This window comes from Oncorhynchus clarkii, chromosome 26 (assembly GCF_045791955.1).
Source record: "Oncorhynchus clarkii lewisi isolate Uvic-CL-2024 chromosome 26, UVic_Ocla_1.0, whole genome shotgun sequence".
In the NCBI taxonomy this organism is placed as follows: domain Eukaryota; kingdom Metazoa; phylum Chordata; class Actinopteri; order Salmoniformes; family Salmonidae; genus Oncorhynchus; species Oncorhynchus clarkii.
The window spans coordinates 14,284,772-14,305,959 of NC_092172.1; positions in this window are offsets into that span (position 1 = coordinate 14,284,772).

The following is a 21,188-nucleotide window of genomic DNA, read 5'->3' on the forward strand; positions in this document are numbered from 1 at the left end:
GAACTGAAGACATGTTACTCTGAACTGAAGACATGTGTTATTCTGAACTGAAGACACTTGTTATTCTGAACTGAAGACATGTTATTCTGAACTGAAGACTTGTTATTCTGAACTGAAGACATGTTATTCTGAACTGAAGACATGTTATTCTGAACTGAAGACATGTTATTCTGAACTGAAGACATGTTACTCTGAACTGAAGACATGTTACTCTGAACTGAAGACATGTTACTCTGAACTGAAGACATGTTACTCTGAACTGAAGACACTTGTTATTCTGAACTGAAGACATGTTATTCTGAACTGAAGACATGTTACTCTGAACTGAAGACATGTGTTATTCTGAACTGAAGACACTTGTTATTCTGAACTGAAGACATGTTATTCTGAACTGAAGACTTGTTATTCTGAACTGAAGACATGTTATTCTGAACTGAAGACATGTTATTCTGAACTGAAGACATGTTATTCTGAACTGAAGACATGTTACTCTGAACTGAAGACATGTTACTCTGAACTGAAGACATGTTACTCTGAACTGAAGACATGTTACTCTGAACTGAAGACACTTGTTATTCTGAACTGAAGACATGTTATTCTGAACTGAAGACATGTTATTCTGAACTGTAGACACTTGTTATTCTGAACTGAAGACACTTGTTATTATGAACTGAAGACACGTGTTATTCTGAACTGAAGACATGTTATTCTGAACTGAAGACACGTGTTATTCTTAACTGAAGACATGTTATTCTGAACTGAAGACACTTGTTATTCTGAACTGAAGACACTTGTTATTCTGAACTGAAGACATGTTATTCTGAACTGAAGACACTTGTTATTCTGAACTGAAGACACTTGTTATTCTGAACTGAAGACACTTGTTATTCTGAACTGAAGACACTTGTAATTCTGAACTGAAGACACTTGTTATTCTGAACTGAAGACATGTGTTATTCTGAACTGAAGACACTTGTTATTCTGAACTGAAGACACTTGTTATTCTGAACTGAAGACATGTTATTCTGAACTGTAGACACTTGTTATTCTAAACTGAAGACGTGTTATTCTGAACTGAAGACACGTTTTTCTGAACTGAAGACATTTGTTATTCTGAACTGAAGACATGTGATTCTGAACTGAAGACATGTTACTCTGAACCGAAGACACTTGTTATTCTGAACTGAAGATGTGTTATTCTGAACTGAAGACACTTGTTACTCTGAACTGAAGACACTTGTTATTCTGAACTGAAGACATGTTATTCTGAACTGAAGACATGTTATTCTGAACTGAAGACATGTTATTCTGAACTGAAGACATGTTATTCTGAACTGTAGACACTTGTTATTCTGAACTGAAGACGTGTTATTCTGAACTGAAGACATGTTACTCTGAACTGAAGACACTTGTTATTCTGAACTGAAGACATGTTATTCTGAACTGAAGACATGTTACTCTGAACTGAAGACATGTGTTATTCTGAACTGAAGACACTTGTTATTCTGAACTGAAGACATGTTATTCTGAACTGAAGACTTGTTATTCTGAACTGAAGACATGTTATTCTGAACTGAAGACATGTTATTCTGAACTGAAGACATGTTATTCTGAACTGAAGACATGTTACTCTGAACTGAAGACATGTTACTCTGAACTGAAGACATGTTACTCTGAACTGAAGACATGTTACTCTGAACTGAAGACACTTGTTATTCTGAACTGAAGACATGTTATTCTGAACTGAAGACATGTTATTCTGAACTGTAGACACTTGTTATTCTGAACTGAAGACACTTGTTATTATGAACTGAAGACACGTGTTATTCTGAACTGAAGACATGTTATTCTGAACTGAAGACACGTGTTATTCTTAACTGAAGACATGTTATTCTGAACTGTAGACACTTGTTATTCTAAACTGAAGACGTGTTATTCTGAACTGAAGACACGTTTTTCTGAACTGAAGACATTTGTTATTCTGAACTGAAGACATGTGATTCTGAACTGAAGACATGTTACTCTGAACCGAAGACACTTGTTATTCTGAACTGAAGATGTGTTATTCTGAACTGAAGACACTTGTTACTCTGAACTGAAGACACTTGTTATTCTGAACTGAAGACATGTTATTCTGAACTGAAGACATGTTATTCTGAACTGAAGACATGTTATTCTGAACTGAAGACATGTTATTCTGAACTGTAGACACTTGTTATTCTGAACTGAAGACGTGTTATTCTGAACTGAAGACATGTTACTCTGAACTGAAGACACTTGTTATTCTGAACTGAAGACATGTTATTCTGAACTGAAGACATGTTACTCTGAACTGAAGACATGTGTTATTCTGAACTGAAGACACTTGTTATTCTGAACTGAAGACATGTTATTCTGAACTGAAGACTTGTTATTCTGAACTGAAGACATGTTATTCTGAACTGAAGACATGTTATTCTGAACTGAAGACATGTTATTCTGAACTGAAGACATGTTACTCTGAACTGAAGACATGTTACTCTGAACTGAAGACATGTTACTCTGAACTGAAGACATGTTACTCTGAACTGAAGACACTTGTTATTCTGAACTGAAGACATGTTATTCTGAACTGAAGACATGTTATTCTGAACTGTAGACACTTGTTATTCTGAACTGAAGACACTTGTTATTATGAACTGAAGACACGTGTTATTCTGAACTGAAGACATGTTATTCTGAACTGAAGACACGTGTTATTCTTAACTGAAGACATGTTATTCTGAACTGAAGACACTTGTTATTCTGAACTGAAGACACTTGTTATTCTGAACTGAAGACATGTTATTCTGAACTGAAGACACTTGTTATTCTGAACTGAAGACACTTGTTATTCTGAACTGAAGACACTTGTTATTCTGAACTGAAGACACTTGTAATTCTGAACTGAAGACACTTGTTATTCTGAACTGAAGACATGTGTTATTCTGAACTGAAGACACTTGTTATTCTGAACTGAAGACACTTGTTATTCTGAACTGAAGACATGTTATTCTGAACTGAAGACATGTTATTCTGAACTGAAGACATGTTATTCTGAACTGTAGACACTTGTTATTCTGAACTGAAGACATGTTATTCTGAACTGAAGACACTTGTTACTCTGAACTGAAGACATGTTACTCTGAACTGAAGACATGTTACTCTGAACTGAAGACATGTTATTCTGAACTGAAGACATGTTACTCTGAACTGAAGACACTTGTTATTCTGAACTGAAGACATGTTACTCTGAACTGAAGACACTTGTTATTCTGAACTGAAGACATGTGTTATTCTGAACTGAAGACATGTTACTCTGAACTGAAGACACTTGTTATTCTGAACTGAAGACATGTTATTCTGAACTGAAGACATGTTACTCTGAACTGAAGACACTTGTTATTCTGAACTGAAGACATGTTATTCTGAACTGTAGACACTTGTTATTCTGAACTGAAGACATGTTATTCTGAACTGAAGACACGTGTTATTCTGAACTGAAGACATGTTATTCTGAACTGAAGACACTTGTTATTCTGAACTGAAGACATGTTATTCTGAACTGAAGACACTTGTTATTCTGAACTGAAGACACTTGTTATTCTGAACTGAAGACATGTTATTCTGAACTGAAGACACTTGTTATTCTGAACTGAAGACATGTGTTATTCTGAACTGAAGACATGTGTTATTCTGAACTGAAGACATGTTATTCTGAACTGAAGACATGTTATTCTGAACTGAAGACATGTTATTCTGAACTGAAGACATGTTACTCTGAACTGAAGACATGTTATTCTGAACTGAAGACACTTGTTATTCTGAACTGAAGACATGTTATTCTGAACTGAAGACATGTTATTCTGAACTGAAGACATGTTATTCTGAACTGAAGACATGTTATTCTGAACTGAAGACATGTTATTCTGAACTGAAGACATGTTATTCTGAACTGTAGACACTTGTTATTCTGAACTGAAGACATGTTACTCTGAACTGAAGACATGTTATTCTGAACTGAAGACATGTTATTCTGAACTGAAGACACTTGTTATTCTGAACTGAAGACACGTGTTATTCTGAACTGAAGACATGTTATTCTGAACTGAAGACATGTTATTCTGAACTGAAGACACTTGTTATTCTGAAATGAAGACATGTGTTATTCTGAACTGAAGACACTTGTTACTCTGAACTGAAGACATGTGTTATTCTGAACTGAAGACACTTGTTATTCTGAACTGAAGACATGTTATTCTGAACTGAAGACATGTTATTCTGAACTGAAGACATGTTATTCTGAACTGTAGACACTTGTTATTCTGAACTGAAGACATGTTATTCTGAACTGAAGACACTTGTTACTCTGAACTGAAGACATGTTACTCTGAACTGAAGACATGTTACTCTGAACTGAAGACATGTTATTCTGAACTGAAGACATGTTACTCTGAACTGAAGACACTTGTTATTCTGAACTGAAGACATGTTACTCTGAACTGAAGACACTTGTTATTCTGAACTGAAGACATGTGTTATTCTGAACTGAAGACATGTTACTCTGAACTGAAGACACTTGTTATTCTGAACTGAAGACATGTTATTCTGAACTGAAGACATGTTACTCTGAACTGAAGACACTTGTTATTCTGAACTGAAGACATGTTATTCTGAACTGTAGACACTTGTTATTCTGAACTGAAGACATGTTATTCTGAACTGAAGACACGTGTTATTCTGAACTGAAGACATGTTATTCTGAACTGAAGACACTTGTTATTCTGAACTGAAGACATGTTATTCTGAACTGAAGACACTTGTTATTCTGAACTGAAGACACTTGTTATTCTGAACTGAAGACATGTTATTCTGAACTGAAGACACTTGTTATTCTGAACTGAAGACATGTGTTATTCTGAACTGAAGACATGTGTTATTCTGAACTGAAGACATGTTATTCTGAACTGAAGACATGTTATTCTGAACTGAAGACATGTTATTCTGAACTGAAGACATGTTACTCTGAACTGAAGACATGTTATTCTGAACTGAAGACACTTGTTATTCTGAACTGAAGACATGTTATTCTGAACTGAAGACATGTTATTCTGAACTGAAGACATGTTATTCTGAACTGAAGACATGTTATTCTGAACTGAAGACATGTTATTCTGAACTGAAGACATGTTATTCTGAACTGTAGACACTTGTTATTCTGAACTGAAGACATGTTACTCTGAACTGAAGACATGTTATTCTGAACTGAAGACATGTTATTCTGAACTGAAGACACTTGTTATTCTGAACTGAAGACACGTGTTATTCTGAACTGAAGACATGTTATTCTGAACTGAAGACATGTTATTCTGAACTGAAGACACTTGTTATTCTGAAATGAAGACATGTGTTATTCTGAACTGAAGACACTTGTTACTCTGAACTGAAGACATGTGTTATTCTGAACTGAAGACACTTGTTATTCTGAACTGAAGACATGTTATTCTGAACTGAAGACATGTGTTATTCTGAACTGAAGACACATGTTACTCTGAACTGAAGGCACTTGTTATTCTGAACTGAAGACATGTTATTCTGAACTGAAGATATGTTACTCTGAACTGAAGACATGTGTTATTCTGAACTGAAGACATGTTATTCTGAACTGAAGACATGTTACTCTGAACTGAAGACATGTTATTCTGAACTGAAGACATGTTATTATGAACTGTAGACACTTGTTATTCTGAACTGAAGACATGTTACTCTGAACTGAAGACATGTTACTCTGAACTGAAGACATGTTATTCTGAACTGAAGACATGTTATTCTGAACTGAAGACATGTTATTCTGAACTGTAGACACTTGTTATTCTGAACTGAAGACGTGTTATTCTGAACTGAATACATGTTATTCTGAACTGAAGACACTTGTTATTCTGAACTGAAGACATGTGTTATTCTGAACTGAAGACATGTGTTATTCTGAACTGAAGACATGTTATTCTGAACTGAAGACATGTTATTCTGAACTGAAGACATGTTATTCTGAACTGAAGACATGTTACTCTGAACTGAAGACATGTTATTCTGAACTGAAGACACTTGTTATTCTGAACTGAAGACATGTTATTCTGAACTGAAGACATGTTATTCTGAACTGAAGACATGTTATTCTGAACTGAAGACATGTTATTCTGAACTGAAGACATGTTATTCTGAACTGAAGACATGTTATTCTGAACTGTAGACACTTGTTATTCTGAACTGAAGACATGTTACTCTGAACTGAAGACATGTTATTCTGAACTGAAGACATGTTATTCTGAACTGAAGACACTTGTTATTCTGAACTGAAGACACGTGTTATTCTGAACTGAAGACATGTTATTCTGAACTGAAGACATGTTATTCTGAACTGAAGACACTTGTTATTCTGAAATGAAGACATGTGTTATTCTGAACTGAAGACACTTGTTACTCTGAACTGAAGACATGTGTTATTCTGAACTGAAGACACTTGTTATTCTGAACTGAAGACATGTTATTCTGAACTGAAGACATGTGTTATTCTGAACTGAAGACACATGTTACTCTGAACTGAAGGCACTTGTTATTCTGAACTGAAGACATGTTATTCTGAACTGAAGATATGTTACTCTGAACTGAAGACATGTGTTATTCTGAACTGAAGACATGTTATTCTGAACTGAAGACATGTTACTCTGAACTGAAGACATGTTATTCTGAACTGAAGACATGTTATTATGAACTGTAGACACTTGTTATTCTGAACTGAAGACATGTTACTCTGAACTGAAGACATGTTACTCTGAACTGAAGACATGTTATTCTGAACTGAAGACATGTTATTCTGAACTGAAGACATGTTATTCTGAACTGTAGACACTTGTTATTCTGAACTGAAGACGTGTTATTCTGAACTGAATACATGTTATTCTGAACTGAAGACACTTGTTATTCTGAACTGAAGACATGTTATTCTGAACTGAAGACACATGTTATTCTGAACTGAAGACACGTGTTATTCTGAACTGAATACATGTTATTCTGAACTGAAGACATGTTATTCTGAAATGAAGACACGTGTTATTCTGAACTGAAGACATGTTATTCTGAACTGAAGACATGTTACTCTGAACTGAAGACATGTTACTCTGAACTGAAGACATGTTATTCTGAACTGAAGACATGTTATTCTGAACTGTAGACACGTGTTATTCTGAACTGAAGACATGTTACTCTGAACTGAAGACATGTTACTCTGAACTGAAGACATGTTATTCTGAACTGAAGACATGTTATTCTGAACTGAAGACATGTTATACTGAACTGTAGACACTTGTTATTCTAAACTGAAGACGTGTTATTCTGAACTGAAGACACGTTTTTCTGAACTGAAGGCATTTGTTATTCTGAACTGAAGACATGCGATTCTGAACTGAAGACATGTTACTCTGAACTGAAGACACTTGTTATTCTGAACTGAAGACGTGTTATTCTGAACTGAAGACATGTTACTCTGAACTGAAGACACTTGTTATTCTGAACTGAAGACATGTTATTCTGAACTGAAGACATGTTATTCTGAACTGAAGACATGTTATTCTGAACTGAAGACATGTTATTCTGAACTGTAGACACTTGTTATTCTGAACTGAAGACGTGTTATTCTGAACTGAAGACATGTTACTCTGAACTGAAGACACTTGTTATTCTGAACTGAAGACATGTTATTCTGAACTGAAGACATGTTACTCTGAACTGAAGACATGTGTTATTCTGAACTGAAGACACTTGTTATTCTGAACTGAAGACATGTTATTCTGAACTGAAGACTTGTTATTCTGAACTGAAGACATGTTATTCTGAACTGAAGACATGTTATTCTGAACTGAAGACATGTTATTCTGAACTGAAGACATGTTACTCTGAACTGAAGACATGTTACTCTGAACTGAAGACATGTTACTCTGAACTGAAGACATGTTACTCTGAACTGAAGACACTTGTTATTCTGAACTGAAGACATGTTATTCTGAACTGAAGACATGTTATTCTGAACTGTAGACACTTGTTATTCTGAACTGAAGACACTTGTTATTCTGAACTGAAGACATGTTATTCTGAACTGAAGACACTTGTTATTCTGAACTGAAGACACTTGTTATTCTGAACTGAAGACACTTGTTATTCTGAACTGAAGACACTTGTTATTCTGAACTGAAGACACTTGTTATTCTGAACTGAAGACATGTGTTATTCTGAACTGAAGACACTTGTTATTCTGAACTGAAGACACTTGTTATTCTGAACTGAAGACATGTTATTCTGAACTGAAGACATGTTATTCTGAACTGAAGACATGTTATTCTGAACTGTAGACACTTGTTATTCTGAACTGAAGACATGTTACTCTGAACTGAAGACATGTTATTCTGAACTGAAGACATGTTATTCTGAACTGAAGACATGTTATTCTGAACTGAAGACACTTGTTATTCTGAACTGAAGACACGTGTTATTCTGAACTGAAGACATGTTATTCTGAACTGAAGACACTTGTTATTCTGAACTGAAGACGTGTTATTCTGAACTGAAGACACTTGTTACTCTGAACTGAAGACATGTGTTATTCTGAACTGAAGACACTTGTTATTCTGAACTGAAGACATGTTATTCTGAACTGAAGACATGTGTTATTCTGAACTGAAGACACATGTTACTCTGAACTGAAGGCACTTGTTATTCTGAACTGAAGACATGTTATTCTGAACTGAAGATATGTTACTCTGAACTGAAGACATGTGTTATTCTGAACTGAAGACATGTTATTCTGAACTGAAGACATGTTACTCTGAACTGAAGACATGTTATTCTGAACTGAAGACATGTTATTATGAACTGTAGACATGTTACTCTGAACTGAAGACATGTTATTCTGAACTGAAGACATGTTATTCTGAACTGAAGACATGTTATTCTGAACTGTAGACACTTGTTATTCTGAACTGAAGACATGTGTTATTCTGAACTGAATACATGTTATTCTGAACTGAAGACACTTGTTATTCTGAACTGAAGACATGTTATTCTGAACTGAAGACACATGTTATTCTGAACTGAAGACACGTGTTATTCTGAACTGAATACATGTTATGCTGAACTGAAGACATGTTATTCTGAACTGAAGACACGTGTTATTCTGAACTGAAGACATGTTATTCTGAACTGAAGACATGTTACTCTGAACTGAAGACATGTTACTCTGAACTGAAGACATGTTATTCTGAACTGAAGACATGTTATTCTGAACTGTAGACACGTGTTATTCTGAACTGAAGACATGTTACTCTGAACTGAAGACATGTTACTCTGAACTGAAGACATGTTATTCTGAACTGAAGACATGTTATTATGAACTGTAGACACTTGTTATTCTGAACTGAAGACATGTTACTCTGAACTGAAGACATGTTACTCTGAACTGAAGACATGTTATTCTGAACTGAAGACATGTTATTCTGAACTGAAGACATGTTATTCTGAACTGTAGACACTTGTTATTCTGAACTGAAGACATGTGTTATTCTGAACTGAATACATGTTATTCTGAACTGAAGACACTTGTTATTCTGAACTGAAGACATGTTATTCTGAACTGAAGACACATGTTATTCTGAACTGAAGACACGTGTTATTCTGAACTGAAGACACGTGTTATTCTGAACTGAATACATGTTATTCTGAACTGAAGACATGTTATTCTGAACTGAAGACACGTGTTATTCTGAACTGAAGACATGTTATTCTGAACTGTAGACACGTGTTATTCTGAACTGAAGACATGTTACTCTGAACTGAAGACATGTTACTCTGAACTGAAGACATGTTATTCTGAACTGAAGACATGTTATTCTGAACTGAAGACATGTTATACTGAACTGTAGACACTTGTTATTCTAAACTGAAGACGTGTTATTCTGAACTGAAGACACGTTTTTCTGAACTGAAGGCATTTGTTATTCTGAACTGAAGACATGCGATTCTGAACTGAAGACATGTTACTCTGAACTGAAGACACTTGTTATTCTGAACTGAAGACGTGTTATTTTGAACTGAAGACATGCGATTCTGAACTGAAGACATGTTACTCTGAACTGAAGACACTTGTTATTCTGAACTGAAGACGTGTTATTCTGAACTGAAGACATGTTACTCTGAACTGAAGACACTTGTTATTCTGAACTGAAGACATGTTATTCTGAACTGAAGACATGTTATTCTGAACTGAAGACATGTTATTCTGAACTGAAGACATGTTATTCTGAACTGTAGACACTTGTTATTCTGAACTGAAGACGTGTTATTCTGAACTGAAGACATGTTACTCTGAACTGAAGACACTTGTTATTCTGAACTGAAGACATGTTATTCTGAACTGAAGACATGTTACTCTGAACTGAAGACATGTGTTATTCTGAACTGAAGACACTTGTTATTCTGAACTGAAGACATGTTATTCTGAACTGAAGACTTGTTACTCTGAACTGAAGACATGTTATTCTGAACTGAAGACATGTTATTCTGAACTGTAGACACGTGTTATTCTGAACTGAATACATGTTACTCTGAACTGAAGACATGTTACTCTGAACTGAAGACATGTTATTCTGAACTGAAGACATGTTATTCTGAACTGAAGACATGTTATACTGAACTGTAGACACTTGTTATTCTAAACTGAAGACGTGTTATTCTGAACTGAAGACACGTTTTTCTGAACTGAAGGCATTTGTTATTCTGAACTGAAGACATGCGATTCTGAACTGAAGACATGTTACTCTGAACTGAAGACACTTGTTATTCTGAACTGAAGACGTGTTATTCTGAACTGAAGACATGTTACTCTGAACTGAAGACACTTGTTATTCTGAACTGAAGACATGTTATTCTGAACTGAAGACATGTTATTCTGAACTGAAGACATGTTATTCTGAACTGAAGACATGTTATTCTGAACTGTAGACACTTGTTATTCTGAACTGAAGACGTGTTATTCTGAACTGAAGACATGTTACTCTGAACTGAAGACACTTGTTATTCTGAACTGAAGACATGTTATTCTGAACTGAAGACATGTTACTCTGAACTGAAGACATGTGTTATTCTGAACTGAAGACACTTGTTATTCTGAACTGAAGACATGTTATTCTGAACTGAAGACTTGTTATTCTGAACTGAAGACATGTTATTCTGAACTGAAGACATGTTATTCTGAACTGAAGACATGTTATTCTGAACTGAAGACATGTTACTCTGAACTTAAGACATGTTACTCTGAACTGAAGACATGTTACTCTGAACTGAAGACATGTTACTCTGAACTGAAGACACTTGTTATTCTGAACTGAAGACATGTTATTCTGAACTGAAGACATGTTATTCTGAACTGTAGACACTTGTTATTCTGAACTGAAGACACTTGTTATTCTGAACTGAAGACATGTTATTCTGAACTGAAGACACTTGTTATTCTGAACTGAAGACACTTGTTATTCTGAACTGAAGACACTTGTTATTCTGAACTGAAGACACTTGTTATTCTGAACTGAAGACACTTGTTATTCTGAACTGAAGACATGTGTTATTCTGAACTGAAGACACGTGTTATTCTGAACTGAAGACACTTGTTATTCTGAACTGAAGACATGTTATTCTGAACTGAAGACATGTTATTCTGAACTGAAGACATGTTATTCTGAACTGTAGACACTTGTTATTCTGAACTGAAGACATGTTACTCTGAACTGAAGACATGTTATTCTGAACTGAAGACATGTTATTCTGAACTGAAGACATGTTATTCTGAACTGAAGACACTTGTTATTCTGAACTGAAGACACGTGTTATTCTGAACTGAAGACATGTTATTCTGAACTGAAGACACTTGTTATTCTGAACTGAAGACATGTGTTATTCTGAACTGAAGACACTTGTTACTCTGAACTGAAGACATGTGTTATTCTGAACTGAAGACACTTGTTATTCTGAACTGAAGACATGTTATTCTGAACTGAAGACATGTGTTATTCTGAACTGAAGACACATGTTACTCTGAACTGAAGGCACTTGTGATTCTGAACTGAAGACATGTTATTCTGAACTGAAGATATGTTACTCTGAACTGAAGACATGTGTTATTCTGAACTGAAGACATGTTATTCTGAACTGAAGACATGTTACTCTGAACTGAAGACATGTTATTCTGAACTGAAGACATGTTATTATGAACTGTAGACATGTTACTCTGAACTGAAGACATGTTATTCTGAACTGAAGACATGTTATTCTGAACTGAAGACATGTTATTCTGAACTGTAGACACTTGTTATTCTGAACTGAAGACATGTGTTATTCTGAACTGAATACATGTTTTTCTGAACTGAAGACACTTGTTATTCTGAACTGAAGACATGTTATTCTGACCTGAAGACACATGTTATTCTGAACTGAAGACACGTGTTATTCTGAACTGAATACATGTTATTCTGAACTGAAGACATGTTATTCTGAACTGAAGACACGTGTTATTCTGAACTGAAGACATGTTATTCTGAACTGAAGACATGTTACTCTGAACTGAAGACATGTTACTCTGAACTGAAGACATGTTATTCTGAACTGAAGACATGTTATTCTGAACTGTAGACACGTGTTATTCTGAACTGAAGACATGTTACTCTGAACTGAAGACATGTTACTCTGAACTGAAGACATGTTATTCTGAACTGAAGACATGTTATTCTGAACTGAAGACATGTTATTCTGAACTGAAGACATGTTATTATGAACTGTAGACACTTGTTATTCTGAACTGAAGACATGTTACTCTGAACTGAAGACATGTTACTCTGAACTGAAGACATGTTATTCTGAACTGAAGACATGTTATTCTGAACTGAAGACATGTTATTCTGAACTGTAGACACTTGTTATTCTGAACTGAAGACATGTGTTATTCTGAACTGAATACATGTTATTCTGAACTGAAGACACTTGTTATTCTGAACTGAAGACATGTTATTCTGAACTGAAGACACATGTTATTCTGAACTGAAGACACGTGTTATTCTGAACTGAATACATGTTATTCTGAACTGAAGACATGTTATTCTGAACTGAAGACACGTGTTATTCTGAACTGAAGACATGTTATTCTGAACTGTAGACACGTGTTATTCTGAACTGAAGACATGTTACTCTGAACTGAAGACATGTTACTCTGAACTGAAGACATGTTATTCTGAACTGAAGACATGTTATTCTGAACTGAAGACATGTTATACTGAACTGTAGACACTTGTTATTCTAAACTGAAGACGTGTTATTCTGAACTGAAGACACGTTTTTCTGAACTGAAGGCATTTGTTATTCTGAACTGAAGACATGCGATTCTGAACTGAAGACATGTTACTCTGAACTGAAGACACTTGTTATTCTGAACTGAAGACGTGTTATTTTGAACTGAAGACATGCGATTCTGAACTGAAGACATGTTACTCTGAACTGAAGACACTTGTTATTCTGAACTGAAGACGTGTTATTCTGAACTGAAGACATGTTACTCTGAACTGAAGACACTTGTTATTCTGAACTGAAGACATGTTATTCTGAACTGAAGACATGTTATTCTGAACTGAAGACATGTTATTCTGAACTGAAGACATGTTATTCTGAACTGTAGACACTTGTTATTCTGAACTGAAGACGTGTTATTCTGAACTGAAGACATGTTACTCTGAACTGAAGACACTTGTTATTCTGAACTGAAGACATGTTATTCTGAACTGAAGACATGTTACTCTGAACTGAAGACATGTAGTATTCTGAACTGAAGACACTTGTTATTCTGAACTGAAGACATGTTATTCTGAACTGAAGACTTGTTATTCTGAACTGAAGACATGTTATTCTGAACTGAAGACATGTTATTCTGAACTGAAGACATGTTATTCTGAACTGAAGACATGTTACTCTGAACTGAAGACATGTTACTCTGAACTGAAGACATGTTACTCTGAACTGAAGACATGCTACTCTGAACTGAAGACACTTGTTATTCTGAACTGAAGACATGTTATTCTGAACTGAAGACATGTTATTCTGAACTGTAGACACTTGTTATTCTGAACTGAAGACACTTGTTATTCTGAACTGAAGACATGTTATTCTGAACTGAAGACACTTGTTATTCTGAACTGAAGACACTTGTTATTCTGAACTGAAGACACTTGTTATTCTGAACTGAAGACACTTGTTATTCTGAACTGAAGACATGTGTTATTCTGAACTGAAGACACTTGTTATTCTGAACTGAAGACACTTGTTATTCTGAACTGAAGACATGTTATTCTGAACTGAAGACATGTTATTCTGAACTGAAGACATGTTATTCTGAACTGTAGACACTTGTTATTCTGAACTGAAGACATGTTACTCTGAACTGAAGACATGTTATTCTGAACTGAAGACATGTTATTCTGAACTGAAGACATGTTATTCTGAACTGAAGACACTTGTTATTCTGAACTGAAGACACGTGTTATTCTGAACTGAAGACATGTTATTCTGAACTGAAGACACTTGTTATTCTGAACTGAAGACATGTGTTATTCTGAACTGAAGACACTTGTTACTCTGAACTGAAGACATGTGTTATTCTGAACTGAAGACACTTGTTATTCTGAACTGAAGACATGTTATTCTGAACTGAAGACATGTGTTATTCTGAACTGAAGACACATGTTACTCTGAACTGAAGGCACTTGTTATTCTGAACTGAAGACATGTTATTCTGAACTGAAGATATGTTACTCTGAACTGAAGACATGTGTTATTCTGAACTGAAGACATGTTATTCTGAACTGAAGACATGTTACTCTGAACTGAAGACATGTTATTCTGAACTGAAGACATGTTATTATGAACTGTAGACACTTGTTATTCTGAACTGAAGACATGTTACTCTGAACTGAAGACATGTTACTCTGAACTGAAGACATGTTATTCTGAACTGAAGACATGTTATTCTGAACTGAAGACATGTTATTCTGAACTGTAGACACTTGTTATTCTGAACTGAAGACATGTGTTATTCTGAACTGAATACATGTTATTCTGAACTGAAGACACTTGTTATTCTGAACTGAAGACATGTTATTCTGAACTGAAGACACATGTTATTCTGAACTGAAGACACGTGTTATTCTGAACTGAATACATGTTATTCTGAACTGAAGACATGTTATTCTGAACTGAAGACACGTGTTATTCTGAACTGAAGACATGTTATTCTGAACTGAAGACATGTTACTCTGAACTGAAGACATGTTACTCTGAACTGAAGACATGTTATTCTGAACTGAAGACATGTTATTCTGAACTGTAGACACGTGTTATTCTGAACTGAAGACATGTTACTCTGAACTGAAGACATGTTACTCTGAACTGAAGACATGTTATTCTGAACTGAAGACATGTTATTCTGAACTGAAGACATGTTATTCTGAACTGAAGACATGTTATTATGAACTGTAGACACTTGTTATTCTGAACTGAAGACATGTTACTCTGAACTGAAGACATGTTACTCTGAACTGAAGACATGTTATTCTGAACTGAAGACATGTTATTCTGAACTGAAGACATGTTATTCTGAACTGTAGACACTTGTTATTCTGAACTGAAGACATGTGTTATTCTGAACTGAATACATGTTATTCTGAACTGAAGACACTTGTTATTCTGAACTGAAGACATGTTATTCTGAACTGAAGACACATGTTATTCTGAACTGAAGACACGTGTTATTCTGAACTGAATACATGTTATTCTGAACTGAAGACATGTTATTCTGAACTGAAGACACGTGTTATTCTGAACTGAAGACATGTTATTCTGAACTGTAGACACGTGTTATTCTGAACTGAAGACATGTTACTCTGAACTGAAGACATGTTACTCTGAACTGAAGACATGTTATTCTGAACTGAAGACATGTTATTCTGAACTGAAGACATGTTATACTGAACTGTAGACACTTGTTATTCTAAACTGAAGACGTGTTATTCTGAACTGAAGACACGTTTTTCTGAACTGAAGGCATTTGTTATTCTGAACTGAAGACATGCGATTCTGAACTGAAGACATGTTACTCTGAACTGAAGACACTTGTTATTCTGAACTGAAGACGTGTTATTCTGAACTGAAGACATGTTACTCTGAACTGAAGACACTTGTTATTCTGAACTGAAGACATGTTATTCTGAACTGAAGACATGTTATTCTGAACTGAAGACATGTTATTCTGAACTGAAGACATGTTATTCTGAACTGTAGACACTTGTTATTCTGAACTGAAGACGTGTTATTCTGAACTGAAGACATGTTACTCTGAACTGAACACTTGTTATTCTGAACTGAAGACATGTTATTCTGAACTGAAGACATGTTACTCTGAACTGAAGACATGTGTTATTCTGAACTGAAGACACTTGTTATTCTGAACTGAAGACATGTTATTCTGAACTGAAGACTTGTTATTCTGAACTGAAGACATGTTATTCTGAACTGAAGACATGTTATTCTGAACTGAATACATGTTATTCTGAACTGAAGACATGTTACTCTGAACTGAAGACATGTTACTCTGAACTGAAGACATGTTACTCTGAACTGAAGACATGTTACTCTGAACTGAAGACACTTGTTATTCTGAACTGAAGACATGTTATTCTGAACTGAAGTCATGTTATTCTGAACTGTAGACACTTGTTATTCTGAACTGAAGACACTTGTTATTCTGAACTGAAGACATGTTATTCTGAACTGAAGACACTTGTTATTCTGAACTGAAGACACTTGTTATTCTGAACTGAAGACATGTTATTCTGAACTGAAGACACTTGTTATTCTGAACTGAAGACATGTTATTCTGAACTGAAGACATGTGTTATTCTGAACTGAAGACACATGTTACTCTGAACTGAAGGCACTTGTTATTCTGAACTGAAGACATGTTATTCTGAACTGAAGATATGTTACTCTGAACTGAAGACATGTGTTATTCTGAACTGAAGACATGTTATTCTGAACTGAAGACATGTTACTCTGAACTGAAGACATGTTATTCTGAACTGAAGACATGTTATTATGAACTGTAGACACTTGTTATTCTGAACTGAAGACATGTTACTCTGAACTGAAGACATGTTACTCTGAACTGAAGACATGTTATTCTGAACTGAAGACATGTTATTCTGAACTGAAGACATGTTATTCTGAACTGTAGACACTTGTTATTCTGAACTGAAGACATGTGTTATTCTGAACTGAATACATGTTATTCTGAACTGAAGACACTTGTTATTCTGAACTGAAGACATGTTATTCTGAACTGAAGACACATGTTATTCTGAACTGAAGACACGTGTTATTCTGAACTGAATACATGTTATTCTGAACTGAAGACATGTTATTCTGAACTGAAGACACGTGTTATTCTGAACTGAAGACATGTTATTCTGAACTGAAGACATGTTACTCTGAACTGAAGACATGTTACTCTGAACTGAAGACATGTTATTCTGAACTGAAGACATGTTATTCTGAACTGTAGACACGTGTTATTCTGAACTGAAGACATGTTACTCTGAACTGAAGACATGTTACTCTGAACTGAAGACATGTTATTCTGAACTGAAGACATGTTATTCTGAACTGAAGACATGTTATTCTGAACTGAAGACATGTTATTATGAACTGTAGACACTTGTTATTCTGAACTGAAGACATGTTACTCTGAACTGAAGACATGTTACTCTGAACTGAAGACATGTTATTCTGAACTGAAGACATGTTATTCTGAACTGTAGACACTTGTTATTCTGAACTGAAGACATGTGTTATTCTGAACTGAATACATGTTATTCTGAACTGAAGACACTTGTTATTCTGAACTGAAGACATGTTATTCTGAACTGAAGACACATGTTATTCTGAACTGAAGACACGTGTTATTCTGAACTGAATACATGTTATTCTGAACTGAAGACATGTTATTCTGAACTGAAGACACGTGTTATTCTGAACTGAAGACATGTTATTCTGAACTGTAGACACGTGTTATTCTGAACTGAAGACATGTTACTCTGAACTGAAGACATGTTACTCTGAACTGAAGACATGTTATTCTGAACTGAAGACATGTTATTCTGAACTGAAGACATGTTATACTGAACTGTAGACACTTGTTATTCTAAACTGAAGACGTGTTATTCTGAACTGAAGACACGTTTTTCTGAACTGAAGGCATTTGTTATTCTGAACTGAAGACATGCGATTCTGAACTGAAGACATGTTACTCTGAACTGAAGACACTTGTTATTCTGAACTGAAGACGTGTTATTCTGAACTGAAGACATGTTACTCTGAACTGAAGACACTTGTTATTCTGAACTGAAGACATGTTATTCTGAACTGAAGACATGTTATTCTGAACTGAAGACATGTTATTCTGAACTGAAGACATGTTATTCTGAACTGTAGACACTTGTTATTCTGAACTGAAGACGTGTTATTCTGAACTGAAGACATGTTACTCTGAACTGAACACTTGTTATTCTGAACTGAAGACATGTTATTCTGAACTGAAGACATGTTACTCTGAACTGAAGACATGTGTTATTCTGAACTGAAGACACTTGTTATTCTGAACTGAAGACATGTTATTCTGAACTGAAGACTTGTTATTCTGAACTGAAGACATGTTATTCTGAACTGAAGACATGTTATTCTGAACTGAATACATGTTATTCTGAACTGAAGACATGTTACTCTGAACTGAAGACATGTTACTCTGAACTGAAGACATGTTACTCTGAACTGAAGACATGTTACTCTGAACTGAAGACATGTTATTCTGAACTGTAGACACTTGTTATTCTGAACTGAAGACATGTGTTATTCTGAACTGAATACATGTTATTCTGAACTGAAGACACTTGTTATTCTGAACTGAAGACATGTTATTCTGAACTGAAGACACATGTTATTCTGAACTGAAGACACGTGTTATTCTGAACTGAATACATGTTATTCTGAACTGAAGACATGTTATTCTGAACTGAAGACACGTGTTATTCTGAACTGAAGACATGTTATTCTGAACTGAAGACATGTTACTCTGAACTGAAGACATGTTACTCTGAACTGAAGACATGTTATTCTGAACTGAAGACATGTTATTCTGAACTGTAGACACGTGTTATTCTGAACTGAAGACATGTTACTCTGAACTGAAGACATGTTACTCTGAACTGAAGACATGTTATTCTGAACTGAAGACATGTTATTCTGAACTGAAGACATGTTATTCTGAACTGAAGACATGTTATTATGAACTGTAGACACTTGTTATTCTGAACTGAAGACATGTTACTCTGAACTGAAGACATGTTACTCTGAACTGAAGACATGTTATTCTGAACTGAAGACATGTTATTCTGAACTGTAGACACTTGTTATTCTGAACTGAAGACATGTGTTATTCTGAACTGAATACATGTTATTCTGAACTGAAGACACTTGTTATTCTGAACTGAAGACATGTTATTCTGAACTGAAGACACATGTTATTCTGAACTGAAGACACGTGTTATTCTGAACTGAATACATGTTATTCTGAACTGAAGACATGTTATTCTGAACTGAAGACACGTGTTATTCTGAACTGAAGACATGTTATTCTGAACTGTAGACACGTGTTATTCTGAACTGAAGACATGTTACTCTGAACTGAAGACATGTTACTCTGAACTGAAGACATGTTATTCTGAACTGAAGACATGTTATACTGAACTGTAGACACTTGTTATTCTAAACTGAAGACGTGTTATTCTGAACTGAAGACACGTTTTTCTGAACTGAAGGCATTTGTTATTCTGAACTGAAGACATGCGATTCTGAACTGAAGACATGTTACTCTGAACTGAAGACACTTGTTATTCTGAACTGAAGACGTGTTATTCTGAACTGAAGACATGTTACTCTGAACTGAAGACACTTGTTATTCTGAACTGAAGACATGTTATTCTGAACTGAAGACATGTTATTCTGAACTGAAGACATGTTATTCTGAACTGAAGACATGTTATTCTGAACTGTAGACACTTGTTATTCTGAACTGAAGACGTGTTATTCTGAACTGAAGACATGTTACTCTGAACTGAACACTTGTTATTCTGAACTGAAGACATGTTATTCTGAACTGAAGACATGTTACTCTGAACTGAAGACATGTGTTATTCTGAACTGAAGACACTTGTTATTCTGAACTGAAGACATGTTATTCTGAACTGAAGACTTGTTATTCTGAACTGAAGACATGTTATTCTGAACTGAAGACATGTTATTCTGAACTGAATACATGTTATTCTGAACTGAAGACATGTTACTCTGAACTGAAGACATGTTACTCTGAACTGAAGACATGTTACTCTGAACTGAAGACATGTTACTCTGAACTGAAGACACTTGTTATTCTGAACTGAAGACATGTTATTCTGAACTGAAGACATGTTATTCTGAACTGTAGACACTTGTTATTCTGAACTGAAGACACTTGTTATTCTGAACTGAAGACATGTTATTCTGAACTGAAGACACTTGTTATTCTGAACTGAAGACACTTGTTATTCTGAACTGAAGACATGTTATTCTGAACTGAAGACACTTGTTATTCTGAACTGAAGACACTTGTTATTCTGAACTGAAGACACTTGTTATTCTGAACTGAAGACACTTGTTATTCTGAACTGAAGACACTTGTTATTCTGAACTGAAGACATGTGTTATTCTGAACTGAAGACACTTGTTATTCTGAACTGAAGACACTTGTTATTCTGAACTGAAGACATGTTATTCTGAACTGAATACATGTTATTCTGAACTGAAGACATGTTATTCTGAACTGTAGACACTTGTTATTCTGAACTGAAGACATGTTATTCTGAACTGAAGACACTTGTTACTCTGAACTGAAGACATGTTACTCTGAACTGAAGACATGTTACTCTGAACTGAAGACA